Below are 24,216 nucleotides of genomic sequence, written 5' to 3'. Positions count from 1 at the left end.
TCTAGGCTCCCCAGTACAAGAGAGTCATGGAAATGCTGGAGAGAGGTCAGCAATGGGCCACAAATATGAGTAAGGTACTGGAGCACCTCTCCTACAAGGAAAGTCTGAGAAAGCTTGAACATTTTAGCCTGGAGAAGAAAAACTCAGGGGGAACTTCTTGATATGTACAAGTACCTGAGAGTGCAAAGATGATGGACACAGGCTCTTTAAGCAGTGCCCAGGGACAGGAACAGAATCAACAGGCACAAAGTGAATCACAAGAGGTTTCCTTTGAACAACAGGAAACATTTTTTACCAAGCACTGGCACAGGTTGCCAAGAGAGATTGTGGAGTTTCCATCTTTGGAGATATTCAAAAGTCTTCTAGACATGGCCCTGAGCAACTGGTTTAAGGTGACAAAGGGGTCTCTAGAGGTCTCTGCCAACTTCAGCCAATCTGTGATTCTGCAATTTTTTAAAATATTGCTTTTTCAGCAGGTAAACTTTGCCATTTTTAACGTCCCACACCATCCATTTTAACCGAGTGTAGCTGCTCGCAACAGCTGTGGTTTCAGAAAGGGACAAGTCAACTGAGGACAACTGTCTTTTTGTGGCCTCAGCATGGCCTGATTTCAAGTGCTGCCACAGCCAGCACTTGAAAGGGGGTAAAACTGAGCACCATGTGGGAAGTCAACAGAAGCAGTCACCATGTCTGTGTAAGAGAGCTCAAGTCTCCAGATCACTGTAGCAGTTAGTCAGGCACTCACAAGGACCACTTCAGTGTTTTCTTCATTGTTGCTTCTAGCCCTCACATTGCTGGTATGTCTGCTTGCTCAGAGAAAAGAGCAACACTTATGTGCTGTGAGCATGATGCGAGTAATCTGAGGGAATGGGACCCCAGCATAGAGAACATGCTGTTTTACTTATATATTTTTTCATAAAAATGAAAAAACCTTAAAACGTCATGTATGCCATCGATGCATTTTCCCTTGGATTAAAAACAGAACATTAGACACGTATTTAATCAGTTTTGCTGTCCCTTGGGGGTGTTAATATTTGGCACTCTCCCACTTTTAATTAAGAGTTGGTTCTTTAGTTCTTAAATAAAACTAGTCAGGAAATTTCCATGAATGGTTTGACACAGAAAACACATTTTCTGCAAAGCTGAACTTTACTGCCAGGAAATGTTAATAATATTCCTTGAAGTTTCTGAGTCTTCACTGGGCAACATTGACTCCAAGGGAAACATTTTAGATAGTTAAAGCACTTCAGACCAGATCATTTAAACTTTACTTCATGGTCACAAAAGTCATAGCAATGCCTCACAGGAGTTTAGTGCAGATAATGCATGCCCCAGTTCTTTCTGCAAAATCTTTCTTCACTGAGCTACACCACAGACATTCCTGAAGCTGAAACATCAGACAAGATCTAGTTCAGCTAGAGAGCCCAAATCAGAGTGGAAAAATGAGAACACTGCATTTGAACTGCAGCTCCCATGAGGAATCAGAGTCCCTCTGTTTCCTGAACCAAACTGTTCAAGTCAACAAGCCAAAATTAGACATTTTTATTTGGAAATGTTAAAGCATTTAACTTTGATCAAAAGAACTGAAAGGATCTGCTGAAATGCATTTTAACTAGTGCTGTAAAAAGATTGATATTAATTGTTTTCCCGCTTTTAAAAGTAAAGACAAATTTCCCCTCAGGACTGTTTTTCAACCTCTTTGTATGAAGCAAAGGGTGACAGAAATGTGGCCTGACCCAGGAAGTCATCTCCTAGGTTGCTAAAGTTTAAGGCCAGGGTGGACCAATATCTCTTTAGTCTGTTCTTCTGCACATCCCAGAGTACTAAAGTAAAACTTGTCTTCCAGAAAAACATTCAGACTTGTTTAAGCAATACCACTGGTTTTTTTGGTATTGTGTTGTAGCAGTTACTTGCCCTCACAGCTCAGAGTATGTTTCATGTTTTCTTCTGACTTCATCTGGCCAGAGCTTCCAGATATTTCTCTTGCTGTGGTCATATCTGTTTGATTAAGGATTACTTCAACATCCATCTTTTCACTTGAATAAACACATCAAGCTTCCAGTTTGGGAAGAGAAAGTAACTTCCCTAGTTCTCAGATAATTTTGGGGTTTTTTCCCCCCCTCTTTCTTCTACTCCCCTTTTCAGTTGCTCAACCTCTTTAAAAAGCTGACTGTAGAATCATGTCCTGTGTTCTCATATTAGTCTTACAGTGCACACACAGGAGGAAAGTAACTCCTAATTTCTTATTGCTGCCCTGCTTGTATACCTGAGGACTTCGTAAGTCATTTGGCCTCAACATCACAGCAGTAAATTGTCATGAACTTTAATGAGTTTCCATGTTCTGTGTCTTATGTTCCCTGCCTTATAGCTACAGTTCCTTTCCATAAACTTCATAAACTCTACTAGGGCACTAACTTTTTATAGAGCACTACAATTCTCCCTTGATGAATTTAACATACAGGAATAAACTTCATATATTTGAACCTCCAAAAAGTAACATGAACTTTGGCCTCTTTTTCCATGAAATATACAATTCTCTTGAGAGAAGGATTTTTATGAGGAAGCGCTGATGTGCCCATTCTTTCTTCTCTCCCCTTCCCTCTTTTTTTTCACAGAACAATGCAAATCAGCCAGATTTTTTTCTTTTTTTCCAGCCTAGTTCTTTTTTATTACTATTATTTTATTCTTTTATTTTATTATTTCTACAAGATAACATGATATGTAGCTATGATCAACTCTAGAAGAAATGAGAAGCAAAAAAGGCCAGGACAATTTCCCATAGGGAAAGTAGAAGAGAAGAAAGGAGAGCTTGCAGAAAGACAGAATAAGAAGGAATAAGTATAAAAAATATAGGAGCTCACCAAGAGAATTAGATTGGGGAGAAAAAGAAGAAGCAGATATCTGTAAAATCAGAGCTACTCAGATGAACAAAACTCCCATGTATCTACTCAGAAATAACTGCATTGCAGTCAATGAAGGCAGAGGAGTGGGATGTACTGGGGTTCCTGGTCTGATGTTTCAGATGAAGGTGGGAGTAGAAGGCAGCGTTTTGAATTCCTTCCAGATGGAGACCAGAGCAGCTCAAGGCTAGCAAGAGGGCTGGAATCCAGGCTGGACTACCCGTGGAAAAATAAATGCCAGAGGTTAGGTTTACAGTGTTTTGGTTTTGTGTGTGTGTTTTTTTTCTGGAAAGAGGCTTTAAAAACTGATTACATCTCAGTGGCCTCCAGGGCAACTCTGACTTAGGTTACTGACAGCAATAACTCCTTCCATGCCAACCTTAGCAATCCAAGCTGCTTCTAAACCTCACTCCTTGAAGCATTTGCTCTAATAAAGCTGCCAAAAAAATTCCCACTTAAATACAAAATTTCACTAAATACTAAGTATCACTAAATACAAAACTTCACTTCCCATTCATTTGTGCTGTACCACTGTTAATAAAAGCTCTATAAGCAGATCCAGTTACAGGTGAAAAGAACCCAGTTCCCCTCCATTGCCCTTCATTCAGCATCTGATAGGGGTGAAAACCAGCAGCACTGTGTAGCTAGTTTGGGGACAACCAAATACTGTGTGATGAAATATACAGAGGCAAAATAGTTGGTTTGTATATCTGCTTTTCAGCTGAAGTGACACAACGTTGATAGAAAGCTGAGTGACACTTCTGAGCTTTCAGTAGTCAGAGTATTTAAAGGGCACACAAATAAAGGATGGTATTCCAAATTTTTTCATGCTGTGCACATACAAGGAGCTCTCTCTGCCACTTCACTCGGTGTAGCCAGGAAGTGGCTCTCCAGAGTTTATTACACCAGATCTTCTTTAATGTTAAAGGAGCAGTGTACTGTTTATATGTTGACTTTGTGTGTGTGCCTGTGTCTGTGTGTAAATCTATACATAAAAGGTTAGTGTAAAGCTTGAGATAATAATTTGAATATTAGGCAACAGAAGAAAACAAACAATCCACTCTGTCACTTAAGGTACAGAATAGCATGACAAGGAGCAAGACCCAAAGACATACTTGACACGGGTTTCTGGATGCTGGCTCCAAACAGTCAGAGGCCATTATTACATCAGATAAGCCATGAGCCTAAGTAAAAGTCTACGAGTTAAAAGGTCAGAAAGGTAAAGAGAATCAGGGCCACTGCATGCTTTATAAGTCAGTAAAAGAATTTTAAAGCCATATGCTGCTTAACAGGCACCAGGGTAGAGGGAACATGAGACTGGAGAAATATGATCTGTAGATCAAGTCCTAGTAACAATTCTGGCAGCAGCAACATTCAAAACCATCTGCAGCCAGTTTAGCAAACAATCTGGAACACCACCAGGAACAAATTAAAATAGTCAATCCTGGAAGTCATGAAAGCCTGTATTAACAAGAGCCTGAGCAAATGAAATGGTGTTTTCTTGAGAATATCTTGCAATATTCTTAAAAACATCAAAAGAATTTTTTTGCTCTCGCTTTCATGTAAAGACAAAAAAGCTGAAAGGAGGGTCATATGGGTAAGCAGAAAGAAATGCATTTCAGCACTGGAGCTCCAAAATAATCAAAATGCCGCAGATTTCACTGGCAGCAATATTAATACAAGTAAGGAAGAGTCCTCCTGTACAGTGCAGGTCCTCAGACCCGGATATTTCACTACACTTTGCACCACATGTTGAGTGCAGGAGCTGGGAAGCAAGTGTGCTGAGAAATCCCACGGAGAGGGGTGTGGGTGAGAAAACTGGCTAGCATATGTGGTGCTCTGACATATAGCAACTGAACTCTCACTACATGGATCTCATTGCACAGCACCTCCCAGCAAGTGAAAAAAAAAATGTGCATGTGTGTAAGAGGTTAGGAGTTTAGGATGCAGTGCCAACAGGAAACAGAAAGGGGGAGAGAAGTAGAAAACCAGACGGTTGCTGAAACTGCAAGGGAACACACCTCCACCAACGCTATCCTGCCAGGAGCACTGCCTTGGCATTTGTCTTGGGATGGCAAATTGTCAGAGAAGAACATGAGAAAAAGTGTCTTCCCAAAGGCCCACACACTGGACACGGCATAGTCAGGGATCTCTATTGTGAGATAGATTAGCTCTTTTGGAGGACTTGGGCCTGCTACATTTCACTCCAGGCATGAGAGGCTTTTCCCACTCCAACTGGTCTAGCACCAGCTCCCTGCTCCACTCCAGCACCAAGGGCAAACCTCTTCCTGGCTACTGCTTCAGCTCACCTGGGGAAGAAGGGGAAGGTTTTCAGTTGTGTGTTTTTCTGGATTTTTTTTTAATCAAAAGGAAAGCTGAGTTAAATCCAAATTCCTGGCACTTCACATTCTTGACGGTTTAGCTGAATATGAGGAGTTATGGGAGAGCTGTTTTCACAGAGCAGTTTGACCCACCAGCACAGATGGAGACACAGAATGTATATGATCTGGGCCAGGTTCTCATTCAGACATTGCAGGATGTGAACAGGCAAGCTGCATGCAGTGTATATGACAAGGAACAGTATCATAGTATTAGCTCCATATATATATATATATTTTATATATATATAATAGCCAGGAGGACAACATGAGAACAAAAAATTAACTTCAGATTAATCCTGCTGTGACTCTCTTGTTTTAATCATTCTCATCTCATCTTTCTTACTCTGGAAATGATATATACTAAAGCAGAGTTTTGCCAAGTTTAATTGCAGATATAAGCCCTGTCTTCTTTGCCTTTGACTGCCAAGGGTGAGACTGAACCTTGGGTCCTCATACTGAGGAGGGGTTGTGTGTAGTGGTTCCCGTTGCAGTAGCAGAGCTGTGATGAATCTGATTCAATCCCAAACCCTGCTACTCCTTTACTTTGACCAGAAGAAGGTTCTTAAAATCCCAGCTCAGCCAGGGCTGGTCTTATACCAGCTGGGAAGAGCCACACAGCTCCTGCTGGGTGATTGTTTCATTGTCTTTCTCTCTCTGTTGGTTATGTCATGGCCACTTTTCTTTCAGCCTTAAATCTGCAGTCAGAACAAAATAAAGTAAAAGAAAAGATCGATTTATAGCTAAGAAGGCACTTTCTGACAGGCTGGGGCAGAGGAGGGGAAGAAAAGCTGGCACCTATAAAACATTATTTCAATTTGTGTATTGAGACTTTTATTAGCAGAGCGGATGGCAAGCGGCACTCTGGGCTGATGGAGTTCACAATAAAAAAACCATAGAGACTGTTCTCTGGCTTTTTAATTGTCCTTTCTAAATCACCCATGGTATGGATTTTGGAATTAAGTGGTTTAATAGCTGACTCAACTGAATGGTTTTGATGATGGTTTTATTCAAATTAAGGACAAGCTGTGCCTGCAGTGCAAGCGGCAGAGAGGCTGGGGAGGGAGAGGCGGCCTCCTCGGCAGCGGCGGCGCCAATGGAGACGGGAACAACAGGCTGCCAGGAAATGTTTGTGCCCCCACTCAGAGTCCAGCAACCCCCCAGAGCTGGCTTGGCTGCCAGACACCAGGCAAGAGCCTCTGCAGGCCCCTTGCTGCTCCTGGCTGGCTGTGCAGGAGGTGGTGGAAGCAGCAAGGGCTGATGAGTGTGAAGGGGGGTCACCTTCACCATCCCCCAAGGACACAGGGTTGTCTGCTTTGCCTTTCCCCCATCGATGAAGGGAGCAGGACAGGGCTGTGGTTGTGGGATTTCAGGGAACAGTCAACTGCCCAAGCCCCATCGCAGCATCTTCAACCATGGTGCAGGGGAGAGAGCCCGGTGAGCTGGGCAAAGGGTAAGGTAAAACATGCATCTCTCTGAGGGTCTGAAACACCAAGGTTGCTTGATCCTACTAAGAAAACAAAGATAGGTTTAAATATATAAGGGGGGTTCTGTATCCATTCTCACTTGTATCCCAGCTCCTAATTTCATACTTAAACTTCAGTACATTCTGATAGGTCACTATAGCATAGTTAGTATGTGACAACAGAAGCCCATAGTCACTGAGGTCCATACCAGAGCAGACACAGAGAGCAAGATGTGTGCCAAGAAAATGCCTGTTGAAAGACAAGACTCCAGTTCATACAACCTGTCCCTGTTCTTGTCCTTCTGTCCTTACTGCAGGAGCAGGAGTAATGCAGTATTTGGTCAAAAAGGTCACCAAAGACATACACCTAAACTTTGCCATAGTTTGCTAAAGCATTATCCTGTATAATCAATAGGAAACCCTAAATTCCTTTTAAGGCTCCCAGAACAGAGTCTGTCGCTCACTAGATGCTTCAACTTGCCAGAGAAAAATCTTTTTCTGGAGATATTCAAAGCCCCTTACCTCTCTTGGTCATGTGTTTAGGGAATGCAAGCAGAGTTTAGCAGGACTGTTTCATTAGGCACTCACAGCATGGATCTACGTTTGGCAAACAGTGACAGACCTGTTAAGCCAAATATTTTGCAAAATATTGTTTTCAAACTTAAAAATTATTTATACATATTTTTATCTAGATCTATTTTTATTTAAAACTATGGAGGACTTGGAGACAACAAAATAATCTTGTGAAAATAGAGATGAGTACCATTTCTCATTTTTGCTGTAAGGCTCACAACCCACAATAATATCAAACAGGCTACAGGAAGCAAACATTTTTCCACAGCTGCTAAAACCTCAATAAATTGATTAAAGGAGTAGAAACAGAGATAAAAATGCTTAAGCACTTCTACCTAATGTAATTGTATTGTTGTGTTCAGGGTAGAAAGGCCCACAAAACTTTGGAAAACGAATAAACCATAATATTTAGGGAAGATTCAGTGGTTTGTGAGTTACACCAAGACCCCAGGAGCAAGACATAAAATAAAATTAAAAAAAAAAAAAAGAAAAGAAAAGAAGGGAAACCATAGCTAGAGATCTTACTGCTGTTCTTGAAAAGGACATCCTACCTACAGCTTTTAGCACAAAATGGTCAGCATAAAAGAAAACTGATTTTTTCCTACCTGTATTTAAAGAGAAAATTTTCATGTGCTTTCTCTATAGATCGAGAAAGGATGAATGTACTGTGGATGTTTTTAAGGGGGAAATGGATGACATAAGTAAGATTTGACAGGGCTGTGCCCCAGGTGTTGACCAGGAGAGTGAGTGTCTCCTCCCACCTCCCAGGAACTCAATTCCTCAGTTATCTTAAGAGATAATTGAGATTCTCACACCCCTGGGAGAGGGGCACCAGAAACCTCAGTAGGAAATTCATGGACAAATGAAGTCACACCCAAAAATACACAACTGGGTCACCTTAACAGACGCATTCTGTGTTGATATAAACACTTCATGAATCTTGGATTAAACTCTGAGGGTGAATGTAAAAACATTTTTTAGTCTATTATAATTTATTAGTAAAATTGTTTTATCACTAGGAAACATTTTTAAAATAGTTTTAAATTATTATGATTTGGAATTTATAAGCTCTCTGGTTAGAAATATCCTAATCATATGGTATTTTAAATGGAAAATTTTTTCCATGGAGGAAATATCCACTGCTTTCTAAAACTTACATAGTTTTCTGATCTGTAGAAGGGGCAATTATAATTTGAACTATTCAGAGGTTTGCTGTCAAGTAACTACACTAAACCCCTCTCTCCTGTGTACTGACATCCATCAATCAAAATAATTGGATCACCATCAATCACCTGGTGAAAGAAATAGTACTACTGTTGCAATAACATATGATCAAAATCTTCTGCTTTGAAGATAAATCTCATTTCAGTAAATGCTTTGCCTGTCTGACAGCAGGAGAGTGGTAGTCTATGAAAATACTCCGTTTCATTCAGATTATCTATTAATTACAAGTTTATGGCTGTTCTAAGGAAGGTATGATCAGGAAGGTAATTTCTTCTGTAAATCTCAAGCCAACTAGCTCTGTGGTTGAAAGGGGAGGAAGACAGAAAAGCTGCTTTCCCCTGTCCCTGGCTCTTGGTGCTGCCTCCTGTTTATACGACTCCTCACACTTCCATTCCCATCAACTCTTCATACTGGGTATCTAAGAGGGTTGCAGGTAAATCCTGAGCTGGACTTATATCTGACATACATATGCATCTTTAAAAATGGATTTTTTCCTCCAACCTTGCTTTGCCTCAATATAAACTAAAACAATTAAAGTAGTATCTCAGAAATTGCTGCAAATAAAGTCTTCTGTAATTAATTTGGAATATTTTGTATATGTGTAGAACCCTTACTATTTTTACTAGAAAACAGAGAACACTTTGGAAGAAAAAAGTAATTTTAGAATCAGCAACAAGCTTATCTTAAAATAATAATTTGGAAGACATTTCCATTTTATTCTTTTCTCAGATCCTCTAAAGATTCCTCTGTCAAGAGAGAAGTCTCACCACCTGAGCAGAATGAAATCCTACCCAGCCCAAAAAAGAGTGGCTAAAGCTTCATTAACTGGATGGGGTAAGCACTACTCTCTAACAATTTCAATTTCCATCATTTTAGTAATCTCCCTGACAAATACTTCCCACATTAATACCATAGCTATTCTGTTTTCTTATAAAATATTTTTAAATGTAAAATATTCTCCATAATATTATAGAGTAGAAATATTCTATATAAGACTAGCCTCAGTTAAAATACATTTTTTCCCCATAGTTCTTTCTTCCTTGGCAAAAAAAGAAAAAAAAAAAAGAAATTAACACCATAAAATCGAAATAATTTATACAAATGGAGGTGTCCAGAGAAGCTGCAGTTTTGAAAATTTACAGCAAGTGAAAAGCTGTGGATCTGGTATCCCAGCTCTCCTTCCAGATCATGAAATGGGGGCGATTCATCATTCCATTAGACAATTCACATGATATATCTCCAATTACTTCCAAGATATAAATGAATATAAAGCTTAGGGTACTCTGTGAGATTTCAAGACAGCCTTAATTGATTTCAGTGGGAATTGCATTTATGTATCTAAGGGAAAAATTCAGCTGTTCATATTTAAAATGCAGAAATTCAACACACTTAACATTATTTGTTTCAAGAATCTGAAAGAATGGTCAGCATAGGTTTTTTCTCAAGAGACATGAGGATGCTGCAGCTTACATGGGATATAGAACAATAATTTTAAAAGGTGAGTATTCACATCAACAAGAATTTTTCAGTGCAGTGATGCACTCCATATAGTAAGCCTGCATTTCAGATCAGAAAGTGTTCCTGAGTTTACACTGGTTGAATTTTGGGCATACTTCTGAAAGAAATAATAAAGCATGTTGGAAGAGTTAATAATTAAGGACTGCTGCATATTTAAACTTATTTGGAGCAGTTTGGTAGGCTGACTTGTCATGCCTTCATGGCCCTCTGCAGGGAATGGCAATGCATATGTGGTAATGAGCATCCTTAAGGGTTGAGGGATTTCAGCTGACTCTGGGGTGAACACTGTGGTATCCAGCTGTTTGTATTGAATTCAGTTGGGGAATGAAGAGCCTGCATGTCCTTCAGTTCAAAATAGTCTCCCAACTTTTTTTCAGGATGGGGTGATGAGGGAAGGGTAGAGGAGAAGCATTAGGAGTGTTGGAAACCCCTCTCAAGAATTTCCTAAGCCATGCATTTTTGGCTTTGGCAGGACAGCTGCAGGTCATGCACAGAAATGTGTGCATAGGGAAATGCTAAAGAGGTGAACTGTACAACAGCCAGGGAGATTAGCACTTCTTAGCATATTTATTTGTGTATTTTCTTCTCAGCAGGTACCAGGTCAGTGGGCACCAGGATGGCAAGCAGTTTTTTACTTCCTGCAGAAATGTTTTTCTCAGCATATAGTACAGTCAGTAAAATTACTCATTGATGTCAGTATGGTTAGTGTCTGTTAGGTATTACCTGAAGCAAGTGCACCCTGTTTAATTTCAGGCTTGTGAAGAAGCGTTATTTCATTTTATGTTCTTCTTGCAAGAAAATCCAAACAGTATTTTAGAAGAAAACTTTGTCTGTCTCATTTTACCCTCTTGCATTTAGTCACTTGACTCTCTTTAGCTCACTGCTGTCTCACAAAATCTCCTTTGGGCAGTGGTAGCATAGTTAAAAGCTCAAAGATTTATGATTCAGTAGTTTAGCTCACTGGCAGTAATGCATCATGACAGAAGCAATTGTTGGAACAGGCAGTTATGATACCATTCTTTTATGAAAAACTGTAGTTGGAGATAAGGAGGGTAAAAGAAGTCTCTTGTGAATATTATTATCCTCTGGAAATTATCCCAAAAAGATTTGCACTTTCTCTATAGACTATGGCTACAGTTCATTGATCCACAGACTATCATCCTGAATAGCAGATTAAAAACAGATGGCCATAGATCTGCTCTTGGCTACAAATCTCAAAAGAAAAGAGAGGGAGTAGAGTGGTTGACTGACCACAAATGAAATCATATGAGATTTTTCTTTTTTTCCTTTAATTCCCTGTTTGGTCCCTCTGTAGTTTTACACAAAGTCAGTTGTAGTTAAAACTCAAATAATATCAACACAGAAAAGGTATGTAAAGTATACTGAAGTAGATCAAAATTATACAAAGTAACCTAAAAATAAGACTACAAAGTCTTTTATGTGAGGCCTTTGTGAGTTTATTGTGCTGGAACAGTGCATTGTCAGTGAAAAGAGTCTTTATATAAACCAACTTGAACTGATGGTAATCCTTCTGCTTTAGTGGCTTGGGTCAAGTGAAGAGTAGGTATAAATTATGTGTCCTATTAAAAGTGATAAATATATACTACAAGGTAAAGATGAACCCCTGAATACTTTAACTGTCATATCAAAATCCCTGTTCCCATTTAACATATGCACACACCAACTTTTTTAAATATAGGAAGTAATATCAGTCCTTGTGCATATAAGTGCAACCTCACAGACCAAGATTTAAAAAATATTTTAAATTTCCATTTATTGTGCAGTGCTATTCAATTTTGACCACTATTTTCCTTTTTCTATGTTCTAAGTTAACAGAAATAGTGAGCTGAAATAAAATAAATTCTAATGAAATAAAAATTCCAGAAAATTTTAGTGCATACTCATTGAAGGAGTCTATTGCAGCAATCTATCTAGTCTTACTTTATTCTGACCACAATAACATCATCCTAGCAACATAAAAATCTCTCAAGCTAAAACTAAAAATTCTGAGTTTCCAGTTATGATTTTAGATATTTTGTTTGCAACTTTTGTTATATTAATATGTTCCTTAGATGTAATACAATATTAAATACATTTGAATAGGATAGTAAGCTGAACCAGTTAAAAAAGCAATAAATGTTTTTGATCTGTTTTGGTTTTACTTTTTTCATGGTACATTTTCTCTAAATCAATAAAATAAATATTTTAAAAATAAAAAAATGCATTTTTATGAGGAAGCTGTTCTAAAAATATTTTTCAGGCAGTGTTGCTGTCAGATAGTAAGTGAAATTCCCATACAGTCGGTTATTTGTTTTTAGCTCAGCTTTTTTGTACTCATTTTCAAACACAAATCAAATGCAAAGAGTTCTCAGCAGTAGTCTACTTAATACCAATGAATTAATGGAATCAATAATATTAATTACAATTGTATAATCATGAATTTTATTATCAATATTATTGTTAGAAGCATCTAGTGTAAATTGTCAGAGCAATCAAATGGCTTTCTTCTGTTCTTAAATTAAGAGTATTTTTATTTTTCACGTCATTCTTAGAAATTACATAAGAAATGAGCATAACTATGCGTACTTAAACTCACTATTAATGTAGTGCATCTGTACAAGTCTATTTTTCAAATGTTAGTAAACATTAGATGCAAAATAGTGCAAAACTTATATTTTTTCAATAATGTCCACAAAATACATGGATTAATTGACTGGGTTTCCTGTTTATCATGGTTGGAAGATGAAAAAAAAAAAAAAAAGGAAAAAGAAATCATCTCAGGTCAGTTAATGTTTGTGGAACAGCATCAAAATATTGAAGGTGTCATCCCTTCACAATCTGCCTGTGTTAGTATCTCCTAGAATGGGTAACAGCTTGGAAAAATGAAACCACAGTTTTGGTCAAGACAGCTCTTTCTTCTGAATTAAAATCTGGAACTCATAAGCAGCTAAAACATCCGATGCAACTCAGACTGAGCCTTTGGAAGGATGTTAAGGATTTTCAGCTGAACAGCCACTAAGGCTCTTGCCTCCCGTAAATTAAACTTGCTTTTCCCCAGTACATTACAATTTAATTTACATCATTGTTATTCTCCTACCAACATGGAAGGATTTAATTCTCATTTACATCAGGCTAACTAGCTATTTTTCTATTAAAATATTTTCTCCTATAGAAAATGATTTTGTAATTAACATGAAGCCTTACTGAAATAATTCAACAATGTTGATCTTTTTAATTAATGATGCAAACATTCAAATGCAAAAGTTTAAATATTTTTTTTTCTCACTGGTGTACAAAAAGCACTTAATGTTTTATGCACCAGATCAGTTTAACTGGTGGAACAAGCGGTTGGTTTGGTTTTGCTTTTGTTTTTGTTTTTAATCAGAACTGCTTCTTTTCCCTCTCCAATCCATCCTAAAAAGAAGGAAAAAGAAAGGGGTTTTTTCAGAATAAAATATAAGAATTAATTTGTTCTGACATACTTATCCTCTCTTTAATCATCTATGTTTGAGAATGTTACCTTCTAGACAGGGCAGGGAATATCTCAGATCTACCAGCTGTTCTTCAGGGGTAAATTCCTGAATCCAGCACTTCTCCAATTATATTTTTTGATTACCAATAAACTGATCCTTGGTGTCTCAGGGATGCTCTGCATTTTCTGTCACTACAAGGACTAGCTCCCTTCAAATTTCAGATGTGACTCTACAAAACTACTTTTAAAAATTCTTAAAATTTAAAAATAAAATAAAATAAACCTGCTGTCCCGGTTTGAACCAGGATGAAGATAATTTTATTTTTACTGATTTTTTTTTTTCTTCAGTGAACTTTCTTTTAAGCAGCACACAAGTTTTCCAGCTAGTGGACTGATAATGCCTGGATGTTTACAGTTAGTGCTGAGAGACCAAGGACACTTCACTCTACTTGTCAGATTTTACTGCAACCCTCCTGTAGGGAGGAGCTGACTAGACGAGTGGCAAAATTGGTCAGAGATATTCCATATATAAACATACATAACACCTGATATAAAATCAGGGATTATGGAAGTCAAGCCCTTCTTCTTTTCTTATGTCCATGGCTGACCTTCAGCTCCTGTGATCTGCCGATACCTCTGAAGTGGTCTGGGACATTTCGGAACTCTTCACAGCTAAGGATAGGACCATGGAATTTGCTGGGGGTGGGGGAAGTTGAAAGGGGTTTTATACATTCTTGCACATAGTTGTATATATTTGTATATATTTTCTTTTATCATTAGTATTTAATTAAAGCTGTCTAGTTTAGTTTTCAATCCGAAAAAATCTCTCTCCTTGTTCTCTCTTTTTCCTACCTGGGTAGGAGGGAATCGAGAGCATTGTTGTAATTTGTTTAATTGCCAGTCTTGAGTCAAAATCTGACACCTGCATAATGAATAATGCCTATTTTCTCTCTTTTGGAACTGGATTTTGGTGTGATTTACACTAACAAAAATTTTCAAGGAGTCCTGGTGGAAAGGATCTTTAAAAGGTTTATCAGTTTCAACATTATAATCCAGCATGTAACTTAGTTTTTGGAATAGAGGAGATTAAGAGACTTCTTCTTTTTTGGAGTACTGCTTAGCACATGTGTACATGAAAATTATTACTTAGATGGGATGACGTTAAGCTCTCAAAAACCATAGGCTCTTCCAAAATCTGGAGAGAATTCTGACTCATTAATCCTATAAAAAAAACAACAACAACTTATTTTCTTATCTTCACAAACTAAGATCTACAAGTCTAGGGGCAGAAGCAAAGAGGTTAGCCACACTTGCTGGACAGAGTTTGGAAGATGGGTACCCATAATCCATTGATTCATCTGTTGGCAAAAGAAGTCAAGTCCTTTCACTCAAAATACTACACAATTTGGAGTTTAGCTACACAGTTTTGAACTCTGTGGAGCAGCTGGACAGTAACAAAAGTCTTTCATTAAAGCAAATGTCAGCCAAGTTTGCAATGCGTCTTTGATTAGTAAAAATGGCTTTGCATGTTATGCCTTAGAGTGCTTTCTCCAGGTCCCATTTCCCTAATTTTCTAAATGTGGGGCTATTAACTCTCTATGTACTGACTCATTGTCCGTGGTGCAGAAATGAGTACTCCTCCTCCCTGCCTGTGCTGTTTACCAGATGCAAAAAACATTCATGACTATCAGTTGCCAAGGCCCTGGTGAGACCTAGAATACTGCATCCAGCTCTGGTGCCCCCAGCACAAGAAAGATGTGGACCTGTTAGAACGTGTCCAGAGAAGGGCCACAAAAATGATCCAAGGACTGGAGCACCTCTCTTGTGAGGACAGGCTGAGGGAGTTGGGGTTGTTCAGCCTGAAGAAGAGAAGGCTCCAGGGGGACCTCATAGTGGCTTTCCAGTACCTAAAGAGGGCCTACAGGAAAGATGGAGAGGAACTTGTTACAGGGGCTTGCAGAAACTGAGAGAGATTTAGGTTAAAGATCAGGCATAAATTTTCAGTGTAAGGGTGGTGAGACACTGGAACAGGCTGCCCAGAGATGTTGTCGGGGCTCCAACCCTGAGGTGTTCAAGGGCAGGTTGGTTGGCCTTATGCCTAGGCATGATATGAGATCAGTCTTTCCTTTGGAGGATGATACGGTATCAAATGGACAAGATATATACTGTATTTTGTGGAAGCTTTTACCCAATTTTATATCCAGGCTCATGTAGGGTAGCATATGAAATTCACATGGAAACTTTGGGTGGGATTCTGAGTAATCCTGTCAAGCCTTCAGAGCTTTCTAATCCAGTGTCTGGCCTTTAACAATTGATCCAATTGTTTAGAATGGAACCAAAAAAACTCTCTCCAATAACCGAGACTCAAATCCAGAAGTGTTCATTATGTGAACAATGAACGTGAACAATTAATCAAAAGATCCTGTTGTTAATAAAATTTTATATCACCGTATTGCTAAAGATAGCCACTATTTTTCCGTAATTTACAGTGTCTTACACCCTGCAAGGCCAAGTGATTGTTCATCCAAGAGCGGCAAGGAAGGTTAACTAGCAGTTCCTGTTTCCAGACATCAGCTGATATCATTGATTACACTGTTGTTTAAAGAAGAAAATGAGGAAGCCACATTAGGTTTAGTTCTGTTGAATACTCATAATGAAATGGCAAAGAAAAAACAATGTCTATTCAAAACAAGTGGAAACACTGGAAAGGAATAATTATTCACAACAATTAGAATGAAAAAGTACTAAGGAGGTTGGGTATTTTTGTGTGCTGTAAAAGATGTGTAGACTGCTAAGTCTAGGGAGGAGTGAGACATATTCAGGCTACCTTTTTTGGTCTATAATACAGACATGGATGCTTAGAATTACACCTACCTTCAAAAAAACTGGTGGCAGAATCCATCTTACTAGCCAGAGCTAGTAAGTCATAGCTATACGATCAATGCCAATGACATGCTGGTAAATTTAAACTGTCTGAATAGGGCTCCTATGTCATTCTATAGGCAGCCCAGGGAGTCAGACAGCCTTTGCTTCACACACTAACTGTTCCATTGCACTTAAACATCTGATAGGATTGCCAGTCCATTTTAAACACTATAGTAGCTGGTCAAAATATGTCTTGTTTCCATTAATGGGTTGTGTGACCAACTTCAAGGATAAGTGTCTACACTGCAGAGTCAGAGACAAAGCCAGTGAAAAGCAATCCACTGCAATCTCTGCATGCAGATCAAGGCCTGGCCAGGGATAATACATAATTCTCTCTGGGACTGAGACAAATGACAAAGCAGAGAGAGGTTTGTACTAGGTTATTTTCTTTTGCTGTGTTTTTGTAGGAGGCAGAATGGCTGTGGACAGATCTGCAGTAACCGTTGAATTTGTACTTAAGCAACTACCCTTTTTGAGACAATGCAAAAAAGCTCAGCCTGGTGAATTTATAATATTTTTTGTATTTATTGCATTTATGGAGAAACAAATGAAAGCATGAGAGAGTCCTAAACAAGGATTTTTAGGGATAGAAGTATTTTCAACACTAGGTTATTTATTTAAAGGCTTTTAGAAAAACCTCTCCCCTCTTCTTTTGGCTTTAGGTCTGTTTTGAAACATAACATGACTATTTTGCCTTTCTGCCCTTTCACTGTCACTGTTTTTATCTGGAACAATCTTTCCTAGGATAGGAGTGTCCTGTACAACAGGCAAAGAAAACATTTTAACTTGTTAAAAAAAATCCAAAGGTTTCACTGTGGAATGAGAAAGGGTCTGATGACATTTTCTAGCAGCCAGCAAATCATGCTGTCATGCATAGGGAAAAAGCCACTAAAATATCCCCAACTAAAATATCGCAAAATTATGTAGAGCTCAATGCTAGGGAGCCATCTGCCATGTGAAAGCTCCACTGATTTCTAAAGGCATTCATTGCAGGCAGGCTTGCAGGACTGGACGCATAATTTGTCCCTTTTAGAAACTGTAGCTGTCAAAAAGAAGCCTTCATCAAAAACACTTGAGTGACAGAGGCTGCCTGAAAAAATGTCTGTGAATTCAATTGGGCAAAAAAACCCACCACACACCCACTGAAGGAGCTTGTGTGCTGGCTGAAAATGCACCACAACTACAGGTAGAGTTGAGCTACCCGTGAAAGGTCTGATCCTGCCATGTGTTTGCATGGAAGTCTGCCTGCTGTCAGGGAGTCTTCTGCTCATAAAGTGTGCAGATAAGTTTCCTCCTCAGTAATTGTCCTTTTCTGAACTGTAGGCCCTTTAAAACTAAAGGTAAACAATGCCAGACCACATGGAGGAAATTTTGACATATGCTACACATATATGGAGAAATGTGTGAATTCATATAAATGTTATATATATATATATATGTGCATAATATTTTAGCATTACCTCTCATTTTATTAACAAATACCTATTGGGAATGATTTACTGGGTCCTGCCATGGGACAGGGGGATGGTCAAACAGCTTCTCAGGGCTCTTGTCTCAACTCTGTGTTTCTGGAAGCACTAAACCTCCCTGTGGAGGAAACAATCTGCAGAGACGCAGAAGGGGATGTGTTTTACAAACTGCAGCCTGATGAGCTCTGCAACAACATTAAACACCCATGGAGAGTTACTATAATATAAATACTAAATGAAAAATCTTTTATGGCAGTAGTGAAAGCAAAGGCTTTGATATATATATATATATATATATATATATATATAAACTGAAAAAAATGCCATTAATTTTCAACTTGGGACAGACGGTATATTTGAATTTACAGACATGCCAAATGGTAATTTTGGCTTCCAATCTTTGAGATGTGGCTGATCTATTATGGGTGATAACAGCATATGCTACTTTCTGAGTCAGTTTCTGTTATGTCATGAGAAGCACCACCACTAGTAATGGAAAGCATTTTTACATTAGCTAAATAACCAAATGAGGTTCATAACCTAGAAGATAGGTGGGCTCCAAAGGTAGATTAAATCTTTCACACAGATATCAAGTTCAATACTTAGTAAATAAATCAATGAAAGCAAATCTCACATGACAAATCTACACAGCTTGTAGTTTGTTCAGATTTTTTTCTTCAGTGATGTCAAAGGGTTGTGTATCTTGACAACTTTCTGTAGCTGGTTACACCTGAGAGCATTAACAAAGACATTTGGCCTTTGTGGTTCTGTGTCCCAACTTGCATGTCCCGGGGAGGTTAGTAGCTGCTTGAGACGCGTGGAGCAGTGACAAACAGCCGAGGGACAGGAGCATCTGAGTGCAATTTGATGGAGCAGATGTTGCATCCCAGCAATCCACAGCTGCCTCGAGGCTTTGTCTGGTGTCAGCCCTTTCCTAAATGAGTTTTCATAATGAATTTATCTGTTAATTGACACATAAAAATCTATGCTAATACAACATTAAGGTCCTATCTTAAATTTACAAATGCCAGAAAACTGGAGGGAAAAAAACAACAGCTAAGCTTGACTCTTACCAAAACTTACCTGCTGTTTTCAACTGGGGCAAAACCACTAATGCAGATGCAGTTTACATACCACAGGATTGACACTACTTTTTTTTTATTTCTTTGGGTTTGGGGTTTTTTTGCAGGTACTGTCCAAAGAATATTTCTGTGAAAAGATCCTTTTTGACAATTGCACAGCAGCACCTCCAAAGCTTGGTAAAGGTTTTGACAGTTACTGCTGACTTTGGGTATTAGAACACCTTAGTTGCTTTTATCTGGTGCCCAGACTTGTGGCTGTCGTGGGACCGGAGTTGTCCCACCACTGACCAGGCCAAGCAGTGAGGCATTTCCCTTAATCCCTGCAGAAATATAAAGATGGTCCCATCGATCTTTCAGTGTTTTCACTGTTTCAACAGCTTAGAGTTAACAAAACATTGTCATGGTTCTCATTTCAGATATAAATTAGGGCAGCTCCTTCAAGATGAGAAATCCAGACACAACCTCCTTCTCAGGTTGTTAAGATTCAAATATACCTTTTTAACTCCAGGGGAATACTCACTGCACTGATGTGAGTATACCTCCCACCAAAGCTATACCAAGAAGAATTCAAGCCTGAATTGTGCTGTCTGGGGAAAGGAGAGCCTCTGGTTGTAGTACCTGGAGAAAACATGTGAGTAGGGAGCTCCTGGACATCAGTCCCTCTTCTGGGACAATTTATATATTCAATATTAAACCATCATTACAAAGAACAGATCCCAGGATCTTCATCTTTGATCACCAGCTCATGCCCTCTGTTGCCTTTGCCCTTGTCCCCACTGAATCTTGTTGCCCTTCTAACTCAAACCATTCTATGATTCTATGATTCTGTGTTTTAGTGGGATTTATGGTACTTCATCTTGTTCCTATTGATTCTTTTCCTGTTCCTGGACACCACTGAGAAAGGTCTGACTCTTCCCTCTTTATACCCCCAATCATGTATTACACCTGTAAGATTCTGCTGAAACTTGTGTTCTCCAAACTGATCAGCCCCAGCTCTGTCAGCCTCTCTTCACATGTCAGGCTTCATGGCTTTTCATAGATTCCCTTCAATACCATCAAGACCTCTACTGGGAAGCCCAAACCTGGACACAGTACATCTCATTGATCTGACAATCTCAGTTTAAGCTCTCAGACCGCACCTCGGTACATCAGCCCAGACAGGCAGGATGTTGCCTTTCTAAGCTGAGGACAATGGGGAAGACAGATACAGCAGCTGTCTAAACTCATATAGATGTCCCTCATAAACACTGCAATAATGCCCCTGGCTACATTGACATTTGGTTGCTCTGTGTTAAGTGGGTCACCATAGTCCCCTGTGTGGTGCCCACACAGCTCTGGGGGTACCCCAGTGCAGCTGTGGGGGTGCAGGGAGAGCAACAGAGACATCTCTCTACTGCACTGGCTGGTTTGGCACTTCCCTGGTGAACAGAGTAGTGGCACACACCAAGGCACAGGGTGCCATGTCCCCATGAAATTCTATCAACATTGTTCACAGTGAACCATAGACTAGCCCTAACTGGTTATTCTATAATATTTTTCTAGCTTCCAATTAATCTTTTGACTGAAATTATTTCCACTTCACCTTTCTTTCTTTTGGTTGACACACTTCTGGTCCTATTCTAAATGTTCTTGGATGCCTGCCACGAATGGAGCTGCCACTACCCCTGCTGGTTCTTGATGAAATATCTGAGTGGTGACATTGATGGAGAAATGACTGAAGTGCTTTGAGTGCAATGTTTTCAATGACTGTCCATAACATGGAGGTGGTAATGCTCAGGATGCACCTGTTCCTCCTTATGGACCACCTGTCTCTCTTGAAAGGTGTAATCTGTGAGGTTGAAAAGAGGCAGATGTGAGCTTACTTATACATGTACTTCCTGGTTATATGGATGAAACACCTACAAATGCTGTGTTTTGTCTGAAAAAAGTCTTATTCTAGGAAAAAAAACCAACAACACACCTCACCATTTTATCACTATGAAGTAATTGAAATGCTGTTAGAGCCACATTAGCAGGATCAATGGCAGTGTGAGAAAATTATCCTTGTGTGAGATAAACCGCACTTCTGAAGAAAATGACCTTGCATGCTGATCAAGGGCCTGCCAATAGCAATTGGTTTAAGTTTTTATGGTCTACCTCTCCTTCATCCACCACCCCCAAGCAGCCTGACATCACATCCATACCATATGCTTTTCCAGCTTTTTCATCCACACACAGTATTGTGCAGTCTCATTTCCTTGAGATTTCATCCCCCCTATACTCTCTTCCCACTCCCCATTGCCCACCCCAGTGCCCTTGCCCTCCCAGTCCCACACATGACAGCCTCAAAGCCCACCAGCATCTCAACCCTGGTCTCCAGCTCTGCATCTGCACCATCTCACATGTAGTTTGGTTACTACTACACCCACCAGCACTTGTGCTATGCAGTCTGTAGGGCAGACTGTCTGCCAGTATGAGACAGGAAGGGGGAAGGAGCAAATTAAGAAATCCACTGGTCTGCAGAGCATCATGAATCTCATACAGGCTGCCAATTCTGTTTCATGGGATTGGGAACTGAAGAGAAGAGGCATCCTGCAGGAATGTGAAATGAGGGCAATGGTGGAACCAGGCTAGCACTGAACTTGAGCTTATGATTGGCAGATTTAAACACATTTTTACTACTGAAAATATAATTAAAATGATCACAAATTGCAGAATGCAAATATAATATTCCAAAACCTGTTTAAAATCTGGAAAACCTCCAAGACCAAAAAAGTACACCTTTTTTTTTTTTTCTTATCAGTTAGGATTGCTCTCATTCTTTCAAAACATGTCTTTCTTTATGGAGGTACTCTGAATTAAGAATTTGGCTACAGAAGCCACGCTAAAACAGAATGGCATGAAGCTCCAGAGATTTAAAATCCGTCACAGAGAAAGTAAATTGAAAAAGGAATTTGAAGCAAAATGCTGAGAGTGTTTGAAATTAATAATTTTTTACCAATGTATAAACTAACTACACTAGAGTATCAGCTAACAATTCCAGCACTGTGGCTGGTAAGCCCTCTTGGATAGGTATTGTCATAATTCCATTTTAAAATATATTCTAAAAGGACTTTTCTAACACAGATTTAAACACAGTAGGTCCACAGAGGCAGAATGAGAAACCAGTTATAGATGTTACAGCAAAAATCTCTAATAGCACTGATAGCACAGATGGGCTGGATCCTCAGGCAGACATGATGTTCACTGTCTGATGTGTGATATATAGAAATAAACACTCCTCAAAACTGCAGGACTAACAAAAAAACACTACACTTCTCCCTCCTTCGTAGACACCGTGCAGGACGGATGTGATCTGCCAATTACCTTATTCCCAAAATTGAATTAACAAGTATCATCTGCTTCTGTTCAGGAGAAAAAAAATACAGGGATCTTGTTCCCCCCAACCCATAGGGGATTTTACAATCTATCCCAGCAGTTTACAGATTGAAGAGGCTTAATGAGGAACATGTTTGTGTGCAAGTCATCAGGAATAAGGCAGGTAATTGTTAGTGGAGGTATGTGAAGTACAGTGGGGCTGCACAATTGCTCTTTGGGTAATAATACTTTACAGTTCTGAAAACTCTCTCCATATGCAATTCATAGATGAATTGTTCCTTTAGTTGCTACAGCCTGTTCAGGCTTCAAATCTTTGAAATAGCAAGTGAAGTCCCAGGCAATCATGAGTTTTGTTTAGAGGTCATTCTTTGAGATTATAAAGCACAGCTACCCAGATTGCACAGAAAATACAACTCAGTGATGGAATAGGCCTGTTCCAGTCCTCTGTTTTTTAAATCACATACTTTTTCTTTTAGTTTAGTGGCTCAATCACCCCAGAAGCTGCAAGTGGTTCAAGTTTGAAGTCATCCAAGGGATGTTATGTATCACATGTTATGTGACCTCAGTGCCAGGGAGAGTTACGGAGCAGATCATCTGGAGTGCCATTATGCAGTACATGCAGGACAACCAGGTGATCAGGTCCATTCAGCATGGGTTCATGAAATGCAGGTCCTGTTTAACTAAACTCATCTCCTTCTGTGACAAAGTGACCCACCTAGTGGATAAGGGAATGCTGTGGATGTTGTTTAACAGGACTTTAGTAAAGCTTTTTGACATTTTCCCACAGAATTCTCGTGGAAAAACTGGTTACATATGGCCTAGACCAGTGTACTCTTCTCTGGGTAAAAAACTGGCTGGATGGCCAGGTCCAGAGAGTTATGCTGAATGGAGTTAAACCCAGTTGATGGCCAGTCACAAATAGTGTTCCCTGGGACTCAATACTGAGGCCAGTTCTCTTTAGTATCTTCATCAATGATCTGGACGAGGGGATTGAGTGCATCCTCAGTAAGTTTGCAGACACCACCAGGTTGGGAGGGAGTGTTGATCTGCTAGAGGGTAGGAAGGCTCTACAGAGGCACCTGGACAGGCTGGATTAATGGCCAATTGGCCTAGGCCAATTGTATGAGATTCAACAAGGCCAAGTACCAGGTATACACTTGGGTCACAACAACCCCAGGCAATGTTACAGGCTTGGGGAACAGTATCTGGAAAGCTGCCCAGCAGAAAAGGGCCTGGGGGTATTGTCCAACAGCCAGCTAATTATGAGCCAGCAGTGTGCCCAGGTGGCCAAGAAGGCCAACAGCATCCTGATTTGTATCAGAAATAGTGTGGCCAGCAAGACTAGGTAAGTGCTTGTCCCCATGCAACCTTCACACTGGTGAGGCTGCACTTCAAGTACTGTGTTCAGTTCTGGGCCCCTCAACACAGAAATTGTGGTGCTGGAGCAAGTGAAACAAAGGGCAATTAAGCTGGTGGAGGGTCTAGGAAACAAGGCTTATAAGAGTATCTGAGAGAACTAAGTCTGTTTAGTCTGTAGAAGGCTGAGGTGAGACTTTTTTGCTCTCCACAACTGCCTGAAAGAAGTTTGGGTATCTTCTCCCTAGTAACAAGTGACAGGATGAGAGGAAATGGCCACCATCTGTGACAGGGGAGGACTAGATTGGATATTAGGAGAAATTTCTAGTACCAAAAGGGTTGTCAGGCACTGAAACAGGCTGCCCATCACCACCCCTGGAAGTGTTTAAAAGATATGTAGATGTGGTGCTTAGGAATATGGTTTAGCACTGGACTCAGTAAAATTAAGGTAATGGTTGGAACTTATGATCTCAAAGGTCTTTGCCAACCAAAATGAC

Source organism: Chaetura pelagica, unplaced genomic scaffold (genome assembly GCF_000747805.2).
Source record: "Chaetura pelagica isolate M959 unplaced genomic scaffold, ChaPel_1.0 scaffold76, whole genome shotgun sequence".
NCBI classification, from domain to species: domain Eukaryota; kingdom Metazoa; phylum Chordata; class Aves; order Apodiformes; family Apodidae; genus Chaetura; species Chaetura pelagica.
This window is presented reverse-complemented; position numbering follows the sequence as displayed.